We start from the raw sequence: 17,961 nt of genomic DNA, 5'->3' as shown, positions 1-17,961 counted from the left end.
CCATGCAGACACGGGGAGAGTATACAAACTGCTTACAGACAGCGCCAATTTCAAACCTTAGTCCCAATCACTGGTGCTGTAACAGCAATGCACTAACAGTGCTTCCCAAAATCAAATGAAATGCCTGTGTATTGAAAAAGGAAGCTTGCATGTTCCCTGTTCATTTTTTTTTCCAAAGTAGCAATTTTTGAGTTAGTATCATGAAAGGGGAAATGTTTAAAGGGAACATTAGGAGGAACTTGTCACGTAGAAAGTGGTGAGGCCATGGAATGAGCTGCCAGATGAAGTGGTGAACGCAGGCTCAATTTTAATGTTTAAGAAAAATTTAAATACTTACGTGGATGGGAGGGAGAAGGAGAGCTATGGTCTGGGTGCAGGACTAGAAAAAATAATGGTTCAGCCCAGATTAGGGCCCGCTTCTGAGCTGTAGTGTTCTTTAATTCTCTGGTTATATCTGAAGAAAATTAAAGAATTTAGATCAACTTAAATTTTCTGGCAGGTTCTATTCAGAATCCATTGGAAAGGAGCTACAAGCACAGAAAAACTATTTCAAGTCAACCCATTGGTGCCAAACAAATTAACCACCTGAGCGAGACCCAACTGCCACATTTGTCCAATATCCCTCTAAACCAATGGTTCTCAACCTTTTTTTTCCCACTCACATACCACTTTAAGTATTCCCTATGCCATAGGTGCTCTGTGGTTAGTAAGGGATTGTTTAGGGTAGTATGTGAGTAGAAAGAAAAAGTTAGAAAAGCCACTGTTTTAATCATACCTAACTGACTCATTAGGTGCACGGTTTCATAACTCCAAAGGAAATGGTCCAATGACAATTTTTTCAAGAAAAATATTTCAGTAACAATTGGGTTTAGAGCAGTGATTCTCAACTTTCCCTTCCCACTCATACACCTCCTTAAGCAATCCCTTACTAATCACAGAGCACTGATGGCATAGGGATTACTTAAAGTGGTATGTGAGTGGAAAGAAAAAGGTTGAGAACCACTGCTCTAAACCTTTCCTCTCTATGTATCTGTCTCAATGTCTTTCAAACATTGTAATTAGATGTGCCTTTGCAGCTTAATTTAGCGGCTTGTTCCATACACCCACCACCTTCTGTATGAAATAGTCATTTCTCACATCCCTTTTGATTTTCTTTCCTCTCTTATCTTAAATCTATGCCCTCTAGTTTGACACTTCCCTATCTGGGAAAAAGACTGTGACCATTCACCTTATTTAAAGTATAACCTTCCAGGTTTTTTAGAACTCTGAAATGCAGTCCTTCAGTCTCTTGCACTCCAAGGAAGCTGGGACTTCTCCTTATAACTATAGTCCCGGTAATATCTTTGTTGATCTTTTCTGCACCCTTTCTAACTGATGTCATTTAATGTTGGCTGTTCTGAACTGTCCAATGAATACTGTATCTTTAATGGTCTATAGTGAACATCTTGCTCTCTGAGTATCAACATAAATATTTCACAATTTCATGCACCTCATCCAAACTAAACTTTCATATCTCTCCCTCTTAGGATTTTGACCTGCAATGCTATCTCTGTTTCTCTGTCCACTGCAGACCTGTTCAGCATTTCCAGCAATTTCAGGGTTTTTTTGGGTCATCATAAAACAGGCCCTTTGCAAGTGTGATGCCAGAGGATTGGAGGGCAGCTCAAGTTGTTCCATTGTTTAAAATAGGCTCCAAAAGTAACCCTGGAAACTCTAAGGTGGTGAGCCTGACATCAGTAGTAGGTACATTATTGGAAGGTATAATAACAAATTGGATATCCAAGTATTTGGTTAGTCATGGACTGGTTAGGGATAGTCAACATGGCTTTGTACATGATCGGTCATGTTTAACCAATGCTGTAGAGTTTTTCAAGGAAGCTGCCAAGGAAGTGATAAAGGGAAGACTGCAGATGTTGTCTACATCGATTTTGGTAAGACCTTTGTCAAAGTCCCATGTTAGTCAGGAGGGTTCAGACGCTCGGTGTTCTTGGCGAGGTAGTAAAGTGGATTCGACATTGGGTATACAGGAGTACCCAGAGAGTGGTGGATGATTGCTTCTCAGACCAGAGGCCTGTGTCTAGTGGTGTGCCTCAGGGATTGGTGCTGGGTCCATTGTTGTTTGTTATTTATATCAATTATCTGGATGATAATGCAGTCAGTTGGATCGGCAGGTTTGTAGATAACAAGAAGCTTGGAGGAGTTGGGGACAGCAAGGAAAGTTTTCAAAGGTTGCAGAGGGATCTGAACCAGCTGGAAAATTGGCTGAAAAATGGCAGCTAGAATTAATGCAGACAGATGTGAGGTGTTGCATTTTGGAAGGGCAAACCAAGAAAGGAGTGTGGTAGAACAGAGGGATCTGGGAATACATATTCCCTGAAAGAGGTATCACATGTAGATAGGTTTATAAATAGAACTTTGGAATATTGTCCTTCATAAATCAAAGTATTGAGTACAGGAGTTGGCATGTTATGGTAAAGTTGTATAAGACATTGATGAGGCCAAATTGAAGTATTGTATGCAGTTTTGCTCACCTCACTACAGGAAAGATATCAAAAAGATTAAAAGGGTGCAGGGAAGATTTACTAGGATGCTGCCCAGACTTCAGTGACTGAGTTACAGGGAACAGTAAACAGGTTAGAATTTATTTTTTTCCCCTGGAGCAGAGAAGAATGAGGAGAGATATGATAGAGGTATTTAAAATTATGAAGGGGATAGACAGAGTAAATGTAGATATGCTTTTTCCACCAAGGATAGGTGAGATACAAACTGGAGAACATGGGTTAAGGGTGAAAGGGGATTAAGTTTAGGAGGAATATATGGGGGAACTTCTTCACACAGAGAGTGGTTGGAGTGTGGAACAAGCTGCCACCTGAAGTGGTGAATGCGGGCTCAATTTTAACATTTAAAAAGTATTTGGACAGGTACCTGGATGGGAGGGGTATGGAGGGCTAAAGGACTGAGTGCAGATAGTGGGAAAAAAAAAATCAGCACTGACTAGAAGGGTTGAAGGGCCTGTTTCTATGCTATATTGTTCTAAGCCCTTCATGATTTCATAAATCTCCATCAGATGACCCTTGGTCTTTATTCTCTGGAGCAAAAGAGACTTAGTCTATCCAACCTCTCCCCATAATTCAACCCCTGCTGTTCCAGAATCATCTTAGGAATTCTTCTCTGTACCCTTTCCAACCCTCCTATAGCTCAAAATTGCATGTAGTACTCTAAGTTTGGTCCTATCAATGCTGTATACTATTCAATCATGAATTACTAATTTCGTACTCTATGACCCACTCAACGAAGGCCAGTGTACCTCCCTCTCTGCCCCCTGCTCCCACCCCCCTTATAAACCGTGACATTCTACAAGTTTTCCGGTTCACATTTTCAGACCTTTGAAAGCACCATAAAATATTTGGAAAGTAAACATCACTTTAAATAATTCAGTAAAGGTCACTTTTAAACTGTTAGATAGTTACGAGAAAATGGAGAATGAAACCTGCCTTCATAAGGGGCTTGCATCCGGTCACATATCACTGTGGCTGACTCTTACTAGCCGTCTGTCAGGCATCTACAGTTTGGGTGGCATGGTTGGTGTAGCAGTTAGCACAACGCCTTTATGGCACCAGCAGTTGGGACCGGGGTTTGAATCCTGTGCTGTCTTTAAGGAGTTTGCACGTTCTCCCTGTGTCTGTGTGGTTTTCCCTAGGGTTCCGGTTTCATCCTACCATTTGAAACATACCTGGGGTGTAAGTTAATTGTGTGTAAATTGGACAGCACGGACTCGTGGGCCAAAATGGCCTGTTACCGTGCTGTATATCTAAATTTAATTTTTTTTTAAATGAAAACTCATCTTTACTAAAGACCAGCATCCCATCAGAGAGCCTGGAATAACCAGCAAAATTGTGCAAGGATATGGTCTACAACCAGAGAGATACAAGAGGAAATAAACCTCAGTGAAAAACATTCAGTTGAATGAGAACTCAAGGTGCAGGCACACCACTTTTTAAAAAATCCCCACCTCAAGATTTATGTGTGAAAAGGAAAAAGTATGTATCATGGTTAATGTGATTTATGGTGTGAAAAATAAAAAATTGAAAAAAAAAATAAAAATAAAAAAAAGATTTACCTTCACCAATAAAGAAAGAATTTGTTTTTAACTTTCCAAGGAAAATATAAAGAGAAAGTTATGGAACCATCCCCCCTCCCCACTCTCACCCCCCCCCCCCCCACAAAAGTTATAAACATGAATATTGCCAAACTTAACTGGTGTTTTGGATACATTTAGTTTCTTATGAGAAAATAAATGTTTCAAATTGATTCAGCCAACCACAGAAGCAACCTGACCTTGGTGACACTGCGCTTCCAGTCTCTGAGGCTGAGGTGAAACATAACCTTGGAGAGGGTGAGTCCTCAGAAAGCATCTGGCTCAGACAATGTACCTAGCTGGGTCCCCAAAACCTGTGTGAACCAACTGGCTGTAGTTTTCACAAATATTTTCAACCACTCGCAACAGTGGCCAGAGATCCCCACCTACTTCAAAAGGGCATCCATCATTCCAGCGCCCAAGAAGAGAAGGTAATCTGCCTCAATGGCTATCAGCCAGTGCTATCTACTGTAAGGAAGTGTTTTGAAAGGATGGTTACAAAACTCTTACCTCAGGAAGGATATGGACCCACCAGTTCACCTATCATCACAAGTCAATTGCAGTCTCCATCCACTGCTCTCCACTTTGTGCTTGATAACTTTGATGAACATCTATATCAGGCTATTGTTCATTGACTACAGCTTGGCATTCAACTCCATCATACCAGCAACATCTCTGACCAACATAAAGAACTTTGTCCATCCCTCTGCAACTGGATCCTGGACTTCCTCATTGGCAGACCCCAATCAATGCAGTTCATAACGTGACCTCCTCTCTGACCATCACCTACTCCATTCCTTGTAGACCCATGACTGTGTAGCCAGGTTCAGCTCCTACTCTATCTACAAATTCACTGACAACACTATCGTTGTTGGCCGGATATCTGGAAATAATAAATAAAAATACAAGATGGAGATCAAGAACCTGTTGGGTGGTGCCAGAAGAACAATCTTGGTCTCAATATCACACAAACCAAGGAGCTGATTGTTGATTTTAGGAAAGAACAAAGACCTTTCCTAGAGCCAGCACTTTGAGGTAAGCCATGAAGAAGCTCCACCAACATTATTACTTCCTAAGAAGTCTGAGGAGATTGGCCATGTCATCAGATACTCTTTCAAACTTCTACACGTGTAATGTGGAAAGTATACTGACTGGTTGCATCATGGCCTGGTTTGGCAATTCAAGGGCCCGGGAACACAAAAGGCTGCAGAAGGAAGTCATCATAGCCATGTCCATCAGAGGATCCGACCTCCCATCCACTGAAGACATCTTTGCAAAGCCCTGCCTCAAGAAGGCAGGCAACATCATGAAGGACCCCCATTACCATGGTCACAACCTCTCTCACTGCTACCTTCAGGCAGAAGTTATAGAAGACTAAGGGCCAGCACCTCAAGATTCAAGAGCAGTCTTTATCCAATAGCTATTAGTCTCTTAAACTTCCCCTTGGTACACTAATCAGGAACTGCTCTGACACCAGCGTAGGGCTGCCCGCTCTGACACCAGCAAAGGGCTGCCCGTTCTGTTGCATCACTTTTTTTTTGCGCTAGAGTTATTGTATTTATTATTTATTATCTTTCATATATTTATTGTTTCTCTTAATGTTGTATCTTTTAGGGCAGCACAGTTAGCGTAGCGGTTAGTGCAATGCTAGCACAGTGCCAGCAACCATGGTTTGAATCTGGTGCTGTCTGAGATTCCCCGTGACTGTCTTCTTTTCCTCCAGGTGCTCTTGTTTTCTCCCACCCTTCAAGACACACACGGGGGAGGGAGGGGTGGAAGTTCAGGTTAATTGGAGTTTTTAGGCAACACAAGCTTTTGGGCCAGAAGGGCCTGTTGCTGTGCTACATGTCTAAACTTTAAAAAAAAATAAAATTTAAGTCATTTAGTTTACTCTCAAAGTTTTGCTTTGCAACTACCTGTTTGGCTGCAGCAAGTAAGAATTTCAGTGCATATGTACATTGTACAACACGTATGACAATAAGCTTATCATCAACATCATTCCCTGCTGATATTTCCAACATTTTCTGTTTTCATTTTAAATCTGCCATATACGCCATTTTTAATTTTTTTTACTACATTTAACCTTCAATTACACGAGGAAGAATCATATAGAATTGTACCTTTCCTGTCAGGTTTATATTTTAAAATTTGGAAAACAAGACTTAGAGTGAATATTTTTGAATGGAATTCATCTTGAGCCAAAATTAGATGTTTATTGAATCTCTTGTTTAGATGTATGAGCATTAACTTGACCTCAAAGAATATACTAAATGTTCAGTTCTGTCAACAACTCATATTTTTTGATTACATGAGATTTTGGCCTGTAGATAAGGAGCATCTTAACCAGGCAAATCCAGAGTTGGGATCATGTTGGTTGCAGGCCACCACCACTTATTCCCTTACCTTAAGGAACACCGCAACAAAGCAAAGAGGTGGAGGTGAAAATTGGTCATGGTATCCAAGTCTTCTCATTACAGTTTCATATTAGTTCTACAGCATTTTCCTTCATTTGAAACTAATTTTCATTTTAATCTCCTCTGACTACTGCTCATTGGAGGAGAAGATGTTTCATTGTTAAGTTTGAGATGATGAAAACAAATGGAGCACATGATACAAATGTCTCAGCCAACATTTCTATTTTTTTCTTAATGTGATTAATGGTCCCACATCTAGAGTCATAGATCCATGGCCCAACTTGCCCTCACCGACAAAATGTCCCACCTGCTTGCGCTTGGCCCATATCATGCTAAACCCATCCTGTCCATGTTTCTTAAATGCTCCAATAGTACCTGCCTCAACTACCTCCTCCAGCTCATTCCATACACCCACCATTCTGTGTGTAAAAAGGTTACCCCTCGAGTTCCTATTAAATTTCTCCACCCTTGCTTTTGGTTACCAATTTTCCTATTCTGGGCAAAAGGCTCTGTATATTCACTTGATCTATTATGGTTATGAACACATCTATGAGATCACCCTTCATCCTCCTGCGCTTCAAGGAATAAAGCCCTAATCTGCTCACCCAAGTCCTGTCAACATGCTCATACATCTTTTCTGCACCTTTTCCAGCTTGACAACATCTTTCCTGTAACACAGTGATCAAAACAGAACACAATACTTCAAGTGGGGTCTAACCAACTTATATGAGACATAACTGAAGGAAATGCAAAAGTACATTCACATCTTTGTTCATAAGCTGACATTAATTTTGTTCATGCTTAAAATGTTTAATTCTTTGAGCTTTCTACATTCTCCTGTATGATTACATTCAAGCTCGAGAGTTGTGCAAAGAGATATTTGTGACACACTGCAGGGTTTACTTTGGTTCAGTATAGACCCTGGATATCCTAGTTGTGGAAAGTGAGGGAAGGGTTACTTTGAAGAGATATTTTCAAACTAGCACTGTCACATCAATCATTTCTCCCACAGACTCTACTCCAATCTATCATGGCATTAATCTCAATTGCTAAAATTTCACAATTTTACTTTGTACTTCTCACTTGGCTACCAACCTCTTAAAAAAAAACTTATAAAATTACTCCCACTCCAAGTTCTTTTTTATTTTAATTTGAAAGTAAACATTCATTCATTAACTTCACTGTGTGTGCTTGGTCACTGAGACATCACAATATGGATTTTAAATGGGATCCATTCCTGTTCCCCAAGGATACAGTGAATCTATGCAATGCGCAATTAAACTGCACAAACCAAACTGGTTCCAGTTCAATAGCAAAGCACAAAAATTGCGGAGGCTGGAATTGTGAGTGAACAAAGAGAAGCTGGAAGGATTCAGTGGGTCAGTCAATGTCTTTATCAAGTCTCAATGAAGGGTGCTGACCCAAATCGAAGAGTGACTATTTCTATCCAGAATACTGCCTGATCTGCTGGTCCCTCCAGTTTCTATGAGTTCCAGTTCATTTCTTTATCTTTATGTTTATGTTATCTGAAGTAAACAATGATTATGAACTTCAGTATCTCTGAGTAAAGGAACAGAGGTGTAAGTCTTTGTGGGTTTCAATTAAACTTATAAATGACCCCTTACTAATAGGCTTTTGCTCTTGGGCTAGGTGTTTATGGAGCAAGGCCCAGAAACAATGAAGAAATGGCAAACTGCTATCTTAAAGCACCACATTGGATTGCAGTTTACAGATCTGAATGAAGGCATTCACTGCATGACATACAAAATCTTCATGAGATGGTGCATTTGGGCAGTGGAATGGAAGGTTTGTTTTTGTATTTCATTAAACGATATACATTTAAAAGTGAAAACCTGCTACATTCTTATTGATACAGCTAAAACTGGGTTTCACACAAAATAAATCACTTATGAAGCAATTGGACTGAGTGCCCCAATAAAAATCACAAAACATAAAAAACCATTTAGAGTCATAGGATCATGAAGAAAGAAGGCCTTGTTTTCCTTATCCATGCCCATTAAAGTGTCTTCCTGAGCTAGTCCACTTTGCCTGCAATTGGCCCATATCCCTCCAAACATTTCTTGTCTGTGTACCCGTCCAAATGCCTTTATGCTCTAATTATACTCACCCCTACTACTTCCTCGGGCAGCTTATTGCAAATATCCACCACCTTTGTGCGAAACAAAGCTTACCCCTCAGGTCCCCATTAAATCTTTCCCCTTAAACCTATGCCCTTCAGTTGTAGGTTTCCTGTCCTGGGAAAAAGACTCACTATCCATCCTATCTATGGCCCCTTACAATTTTGTAAAACTCTATCTTCTGGCATTCCAGGGGGAAAAAAATCTAGATTATCCAACCTCTCCTTGTATTTCAAGCCCTGCAGTTCTGACCACATCCTTGTGAATCTGTCATGTATCCTCTCTATCTTTATCATATCATTCCTCGAGTGTGGAAACCACCAAATGGCTCCACTTGTTTTCTTAATAAACGATGTTCTGGAGATGGAAATTCTTTTTCAAACATGCGTCCAAGAAAGTAAACTAAAGATGATATGCTGTGAAATATAGTGTTCACAATCATTACTCTGGAGACAAAGTCTTGGAGAACAGGTTCAGCTTTATTTGGAGTCTGCAGTGTCCCTGGTCTGGAGACACACCAGAGGTTCAGAATCATCACTCTTTTGTACAATCCCACGCTCAACATCACCCCACCTTCATTTACCTTCTTCCAATCAGAATCCCAATACATTAGAAAATTCTCCTTCTCCCTTCCATCAATCCAGGTATCACTCAGTTCCTCCCTCTTCATACATCGCATGTTATGTTAATTAGTTCATTCCCTCCTCAGGGGCGTCTAAGTTAATATTCATGTCTCTATTAAGCAAGCGCAGTACTAGCTATAGACTACCTTAGGTTACTGTACCAGCCTGAACCAGATCCTTGCATCCTTGGGGCTCCTGATAAGAAGAGGCCTTCGAGCTAGTATTGTCTGTTTTCAAGCTCTCATCTACATTCTTTGCATTCCATCCCTTTTCACAGAATGGTGTGAGTTTAATCATCTTCAACCATATTTCACATTCACCAATGCAATGATATGGAACATGGAAAGTCAATCAGAATATGAGATCAATTTTTTTCTGGCACATGAGTTTGTTCTTATATAAGAATAAATGGTAAGGGGAGACCAAGGGTATCATTTTTTGGGGGGTGTAACTTATTTAGCATTAGAGCCTCCCCAAACTTTTGTGGTTGATCTTGCCTAGATTTTGCCAATATCACTACTGAAAAAAATAGTCCTCTAATATGTATCAGCTTGAAATTAAGAAACTGCACATATTTTAGAATTGTTAATCAACTTAAATGTAAATAGTTTCAAAGAAAAATAATGTATCACATGCTCCAATAATATCTGAGAAATATGGAGCATTTTTGGGTATTCACCAGCATTTAAAATATATTTTGCAAATATCTGAAGTATAAATGGCAAAAATTCTTCCAAAGCATCTGTCCGCCAGTTAACTTACATTCATTTAACGTTCTGATTTACCTTCTTCGACAGACCTCAACAATAATTTTGCTGCAGAGTTTTTTTCAATATTTACTGCCAGAATCCATCTCAGAACATTAGACATTTCGAAATTAAAATGTGCTGTGTACATGTTTGCTTAATGATGACCCACCTCCCACTTACAGACTTTTAAAATATCTATTCCTTCATACAATATTCTCTAAAAATAACATTACAATCCAAACAGAAGATAGAAGAATGGGAAAAAGTTGGGTTTATTCTAACCTGAACGACATTTAGCATTTGCATGCCAAATACAAAGCCTTCCATAATAAATAAAATATTTATCCTCTTGTATGAATAGTGCCTTGTATATAAAAGCATTTATTTGAAAATTGATAGATCCTATACGATTTTGGTGAATTAACATTGAGCTTTCCTTTCACTTTCATAATATATATTCACCAATCAGACTGTTGTGAGCAAGAGTTTAAGAATTTATTGTCATATCTGAATGTATTCGAACAAATGTCAGTGAACTTGTGGTGTAAATCAATACAAGCACGTATTATTACAGATATGTGGTTGCAAGACGGAGGGGATTTGAAATTAAATATCCAAGGGTATCAGGTTATAAGGAAATACAGGCAGGAAGATAAGGGAGGTGGGGTGATGCTCTGAGATCAGGGAAATAGTGACAGATAAGGATAGAAACCCAATTATCGTGGGGACCTTTAACATGCATCTAGATTGGGTGAATGAAGTTGGTCAAAGCAACACTGAGCTGGACTTCATAGAATGGGTACATGATGGCTTTCTTGAACAGCATGTTACTGAACCTACAAGTGGACATGCTATCTTTGTACTGAACCTGTGCAATGAGGCAGGTAAAATTAGCGATCTTGTAATTGGGGATCCTCTTGAAAAGCGTGATTACAGTGTGGTAGACTTTATCATACAAATGGGAGGTACAATAGTTTGGTCTAAAGCAAGTGAGTTATGCCTAAACAAGGTAAACCAAGGAGATGAGGGAGGAGTTGGCCAGGGTAGACTGGGAATGCAGGCAATATGGAGAGATGGTAGAAGAACAGTGGAAGACATTCAAAGAGATTTTTCATGTTGCTCAAATAAAGTATATTCCAGTTAAAAGTAAGGACAGTAAGGGTGGGGACAGCCAGCCTTGGATAACTAAGGAGATCAAGAGAGGCATCAAACTAAAAGCTCATGTATTCAAAGCTGCCAAGAGCAGTGGGAAAACAAAAGATTGGGAAACCTTTGAGAAACAACGAAGAACCATGAAGCGAGCAATAAAGAAAGGGAATATAGACTATGAGAAAAGATTAGCACAAAATAGAAAAACCAACAGTAAAGGTTTTTATTAACTATATAAAGTGCAAAAGGATGACTAAAATGAAGGTTGGTCCCTTGGAAGATGAGAAGGGAAAATTGATATTGACTAATGAGGAAATGGCTGAGGTTTTGAATGACTATTTTTGTCAGTATTCACAGTGGAGGATGTATCGGACATGCCAAAGACATGGAAATGGGTAGGTCAGGTCCGAAATTGAAGGTCTTTGTGTGGGGAAAGCCAAATTTGACGAAATGAGAAGGGATTTGCAGAGAGTTGTGTGGGCTGATCTTTTTATCGGAAAGGAGGTAGAGGAAAATTGGAAGGTATTTAAAGGTGAGATTTTGAGAGTAGAGGATCTTTATGTTCCAGTCTGGCTGAAAGGCAAGATCAAAAGTTCAAGGGAGCCATGGTTTTCTGGAAAAATTAGGAAGTTGTTTTGGGATAATAGGGAGGCCTATGCTAAATACAAGAAAATAAAGATTGATGAGATATATGGTCATTACTTAGATTGCAGAAAGAACCTTCAGAGGGCAATTAGAAAGGCAAAAAGAAGGTATGAGATGTCCACAGCTAATAAGGTGAAAGTGAATCCTAAGGGTTTTTACGGATACGAGAATAGTAAAAGGATGGTTAAGGATAGAGTAGGTCCTCTGGAAAATGAGAATGGTGGACTATGTGAGGAACCTTATGAGATGGGGGAGATATTGAATGATTTTTTTTCTCGTCTGTATTCATGAGGGAAAGGGACATTGTCTATGTGAGATAAGTCAGGCGAATGGCTTAGTTATGGAAAGGATAGGGATTAGTAAAGAAAGGGTTTGGAGCGTCAAGGGTCAATAAAGATGAGTAAGTCTCCTGGTCCTGGTGGGCTTTTTCCCAGAATGTTAAGGGATGTCAGGGAGCAAATAGCGGGGGCTCTGACAGTGATTTTTCAATGATCACTGGAGGAGGGTTTGGTGCCGTGGGATTGGAGGGTTGCAAATGTAGTTTTTAAACCATTGTTTAAAAAAGGCACAAGGTGCAGGCCAAGTAATTATCAGCCAGTAAGTTTGACTTCAGTGGTGGGGAAAGTTATGGAGGGTATTCTTGAGATAGTATGTACAAATATCTGGATAGGCAGGGCACCCAGCATGGGTTTGTGAAGGGAAAGTCATGTTTGACAAATCTTGTTAAGCTTTTGAAGAGGTATCAAGAAAAGTGGATGAAGGAAGGGCGGTTGACTATTTGGATTTTAGTCAGGCTTTAGATAAGGTTCTGCTTGTAAGGGTAGTAAGGAAGGTTCAGTCACTAGGGATTAATAGAGAGATAGTGAGATGGGTTCAGAGATGGCTGGAAGATAGACAGCAGAGAGTCATGGTGGACAAATGTCTGTCAGGATGGAAGCCTATGACGAGCAGTGTGCCTCAGGAATCGGTGCTGGGTCCCCTGTTGTTTATCATTTATATTAACGATTTGGATGAAGGGGTGGTTAACTGGGTAAACAAATATGCAGATAATATGAAAATAGGGGGAGTGGTGGATAGTGAGGAAGGTTTTCTTGGATTACGGAAGGATTTGGTTGGTTTGGAAAAGTAGGCTGAAAGATGGCAGATGGAATTTAATGTAGACAAGTGCAAGGTGCTGCATTTCAGAAAAAAATAACCAAAATAGGACATATACAGTTAATGGGAGGGCACTGAGGAATGCAGAGGAACAGAGGGATCTTGGAGTTACGGTACAGAGCTCCTTGAAGGTGGGTTCCCATGTAGGCAGGGGTGGTTAAGAAGGCATATGGTATGCTGGCCTTCATAAATCATAGCATAGAGTATAGGAGCTGGGAAATTATGCTGCAACTGTTTAAAGCATTGGTAAGGCCAGGTTCAGAGTATTGTGTTCAGTTCTGGTCTCCAAATTATAGGAAGGATATAGATAAGGTGGAGAGGGTGCAGAGAAGATTTACAAAAATGTTGCCTGGATTACAACATCTAGAGTACAGAGAAAGATTAAGGAGACTGGGACTTTATTCACTGGAACGTAGACGATTGAGAGGGAATTTGATAGAGGTATTTAAAATTATGAAGGGATAGTTAGACTAGACGTGAGTAGACTCTTTCCCCTGAGGGCAGGGGAGGGTAACGGGGAAAAACTTTAGGAGAAATGTTAGAGGATGCTTCTTCACTCAGAGAGTGGTGGCAGAATGGAATGATCTTCCAGAGGAGATAGTTGCGGCAGGGTCCTTTCTGACATTTAAGAGGTTTTATGTGTACATGGATATGAGGGGGTTGGAGGGTTATGGACAGAGAATTGGGGGGGGGGGGATCTAGTGGAGTTGTTCAAGTGAACAGCCATGGACTTGAAGGATCGATAGCAGTGGATTGGAAGACAGTGAATGTCACACCACTATTCAAAAAAGGATGTAGGCAAAAGGCAGGGAACTATAGACCAGTTAATTTAACATCTGTTTTGGGGAAAAGCTTGTAGTTATCATTAAAGAAGAAATAGTGGGGCATCTGGAGCAAAATGGATCCATCAGATAGATACTGCATGGATTCAGTAAGGACAGATCCTGGTTAACAAATTTACTGGAGTCTTTGAGGCTATAAATGAGCTCAGTAGATAGAGGGGAATAGATGGACATTGTTTACCTGGATTTCCAGAAGGCTTTTAATAGGTGCTGCATAAAAGTCTAATGCAGAAGATAAGGATGCATTGAGTTGGGGGGTAATGTATTATCATCGATAGAGGATTGGTTAAACAATAGAAAGCAGAAAGTTAGGGCACAGATGTGCTTTTCTAGTTGGCAATCGGTGGTGAGCGGTATACCACAGGGGTCGGTGCTGGGCCTGAAAATGTTCAGGATATACATTAACAATCTGGAAGAGTGCAGTGTATCGAAGTTTGCTGATGACATTAAATTGAGCGGATAAGCAAATTATGCAGAGGATTTGAAGAGTTGGCAGAGATATAGATAGGTTAAGAGAATGGGCAAGGGCCTGGAAGATGGAGAACAAGGTTGGAAAATGTGAGGCTATCCATTTTGCAAAGAAGAATGGAAGATCAGAATATTATTTAAATGCCAAGCAATTGCTGATATGCAGGACTTGGGAGTGATTGTGTATGAATTGCAAAAGGTTGGCTTGCAGGTGCAGCAGGCTGTCAAAAAGGTAAATGGAATGTTGGCCTTCATTGTTCAAGCGATTGAATTTAAGAGAAGGGAGGTTATGCTACAAAGTACTAGCAAGACTGCATCTGGAGTACTGTGTACAGTTCTGGTCTCCTTACATAAGGAAGGATGTACTGATTTGGAGGCGGTGAAAAGGAGATTCACCAGGTTGGTTCCAGGGATGAAAGGGTTGGCCTATAAGAATTTGATTCATCTGGGATTACACTCACTGGAATTTAGAAAAATAAGAGGGATCTTATAGAAACATATAAATTTATGAAAGGCATCGCTAAGATTGAGGTAGGTAAGTTATTTCCGTTGGTCAGAGAGTCCAGAACTAAGAGATATAGCCTCAAGATTTAAGGTAATGTATTTAGGGCTTTTCCCAGAGGATGGTGAATCTGTGGAATTCAGTGGAGGAAACTTCAGTAAATATATTTATGACAAGGTTGGATATATTTCTACATAGTAAGGGAATTAAGAGATTTGGGGAAAGGTAGGTAGCTGGAGATGAATTCATCATCAGATCAGCCATGATCACATTTAATGGAGGAGCAGGATCAACAGACCAGATGGCCTACTCCTGCTCCTGGCAATCAGGTGTTACCCATTCTACCTGCCGAGGGAGTTCACCGCCATCATCCTGGTCACAAGTGCACATTCTGCCCCAAGCTAACGTCAGGCTGACACTGGAGGGACTGAGCACTGTGATAAAGAGCCATAAGACAGCACATCCTGCTGCCTTCCCAATCATTGTGGGAGAATTCAATCAGGCCAACCTGAATAAGTCTCTAACAAACTACCACCGACACATCATATGCGAGACCAGGGAAACAAACACACTGGATCACTGCTACACGACCAGGAAAAATGCATACCAAACCACACTTCAGCAAGTCTGATCGCCTGGCTGTACTTTGACTCCTGGCATACAAGCAGAGACCGAAGACCACAGCACCTGTGGTAAAGATGGACAAGATGTGGTCAAGGGAGGCGGAGAACATCTGCAGGACTGCTTTGAATCTGTGGACTGGAACATATTCAAGAACTCAGCCATAGACAAATGCTTATGCAACATGTGTCAATTACTTCATCAAGATCTGCATGGAAGAGTATGTGCTGACACGCAAATACCAGGTGTTCCCCAACCAAAAGTCTTGGACGAACCTGTTGAGGGTGAGGACAAGGGTGTTTAAGACCTGGGATTGAGACCTTTACAAGAAGTCCAGGTATGACTTGTGGAAGGCCATCTCTGAAGCAAAGTGGCAATTCATTTCCGGAGGAAGCTAGCAACAGAAACAGATACTAAACAGCTATTCATGGAGTGCCAGCTATTACAGCCTACAAAGCGAGGGGAAACACTATAGACAGTTGCAATGCTTCACTACCCAATGAGCAGAATCCCTGAAAAGGCTGAAGACCCTGTGTTATCTATCTGTCTTGGCAACATCAGAACATCATTCAAAAGGCCTCAGGACCTGATGGTGTACCTAGCAGGGTACTGAAAATCTGCACTGACCAACTAGCCATGGTGTTCACAGACATTTTCAACCTCTCGTTATGGCAGTCAGAGGTTCCCACCAGCTTCAAAAAGGCATTAATCATCCTGGTACCCAAGAAGAGTAGCATTGGCTACCTCAATGACTACCACTCAGCAGCACTAACTTCCACTGTGATGAAATGCTTTGAGAGGCTGGTCCTGGCCAGAATTAATGCGTACCCACAGCAATTTGCCTATCAATATCGCTGGCCCTCCACTCAGCAATTCATACATACTCATCGTAGACTACAACTTGGCCTTCAATACCATTATTCCCTCAATGCTGGTCAAGAATCTACAAACTCTAGGCTTCTGTACCCCACTCTGCAACTAGATCACAGTCAGTACAAAATGGAAACAATGTCTCCTCCTGACTGATTATCAACATAGACATACCCCAAAGATTTTTCTTAGCCCCTGCTCTATTCATTATACACCCATGAACATGGGGCCAGGCACAATTCCAGTGCCATCTAGAAGTTTGCCGATGACACCACAGTTGTTGGCAGAATCACAATTAGCAATGAGAAAATGTACAGGAGGGAGATAGATCAACTTGTTGAATGGTGTAACGACAACAACCATGTGCTCAACGTCAGCAAAACCAAGGAGATGATTGTGGACTTCAGGAGGAAGCCAGGGGAACTCGACCCAGTCCTCATCGAGGGCTCAGTAGTGGAGAGGGTCCAGAACTTCAAATTTCTGCATGTCAACATCTACAAAGATCTGTCCTGGAACCTCCACATTGATGTAATCACAAAGAAGGCTCACCAGCTGCTATATTTTGTGAGGTGTCTGAGGAGAATCGGTACGTCACTGATAACTCTTGTAAACTTCTACAGGTGTACCATGGAGAGCATTCTGGCTGGTTGCATCACTGCCTGGTATGGAGGTGTCAACTCACAGGACAAGAATAAACCTGAGGGTTGTTAACTCGGCCTGCGACATCACAGGCACCAGACTTCACACCATCAAGGATATCTACATGAGATGGTGTCTTAAAAGAAAAGCAGCCTCTATCCTCAAAGAACCCCCACTAACCCCCCCCCCAAAGCCACACCCTCTTCATTCTGCTACCATCAGGAAAAAGTACAGGCACCTAAAGACGAGCGCTCAACAGCACAAGAACAGCTTCTTCTCCACTGCCATCAGATACCTGAATAATCAATGAACCAAAGACACTGCCTGACTTTTCGTGCTCTATTATTCTTATTATTATTTTTATAGTAATGTTGCAAGATGGTTAATAATATGAATGTTTGCTCTACGACGCTGCTGGAAAACACTGAATTTCATTACTTGTTCATGACAATAAATGTTGATTCCTATTTCTTATGTTTCTATTATGATATATACAGTGCTCTCCATAATGGGTTATTTTCCTATCTCTACATACGCACATGCACGTGGGTGCACACACACACATGCGTTCTAAAATTGCTTGACATTCTCACCGCCTATGGGAAAAAGCAATTTCCTCTCTTGGTTTTTATGCCTCTGTATCTATTTCTTGAAGGTAATGTCTCAAAGATATACAGGCTGGGTTGTAAGGCCTTGATTCTCTGAGCTCACTTTAAGCACCACTCCTTGTAGATATCATCAATAGACTGAGGGAAGTCCTCAGTGATCTTTTCAGCAGTTTTAATCATCCTCCATACTGACCTTCGATCTGAAACTTTGCAGCTACCATAACACACTAAGATGCAGCCAGCCAGGACACTCTATTATACCATTGTTCGAATGGTGCCCAGAAGCCTTGAACTCCTCAACCTCATTAGGAAGCTGCTATGCCTTCTTGCCTAATAAAGAGGTATTGTGGATCCAGGACAGCTCATCATTAAATGAACATTAAGGAACTTTGTGTTCCCC

General features: G+C 40.8%; 1 long non-coding RNA gene across 2 annotated transcripts in view; it reads right to left on the bottom strand.

Annotated features, from left to right (window-relative positions):
• Positions 1-17,961, bottom strand: part of LOC138756287 (uncharacterized) — a 325,157-nt gene that overhangs the window by 197,959 nt on the left and 109,237 nt on the right. The window contains exon 4 of one of the 2 annotated variants that reach the window (XR_011352950.1): positions 338-454. The exons of the other annotated variant lie outside the window; for it this stretch is intronic. This is a non-coding gene — a long non-coding RNA (uncharacterized lncRNA). The remainder of the gene's footprint in view (positions 1-337; positions 455-17,961) is intronic. 2 annotated transcript variants of the gene reach the window in all.

Source organism: Narcine bancroftii, chromosome 3 (assembly GCF_036971445.1).
Source record: "Narcine bancroftii isolate sNarBan1 chromosome 3, sNarBan1.hap1, whole genome shotgun sequence".
Classification (NCBI taxonomy): Eukaryota; Metazoa; Chordata; class Chondrichthyes; order Torpediniformes; family Narcinidae; genus Narcine; species Narcine bancroftii.
Note: the sequence above shows the minus strand (reverse complement) of the source record. Positions and strands in the feature narration are given on the sequence as shown.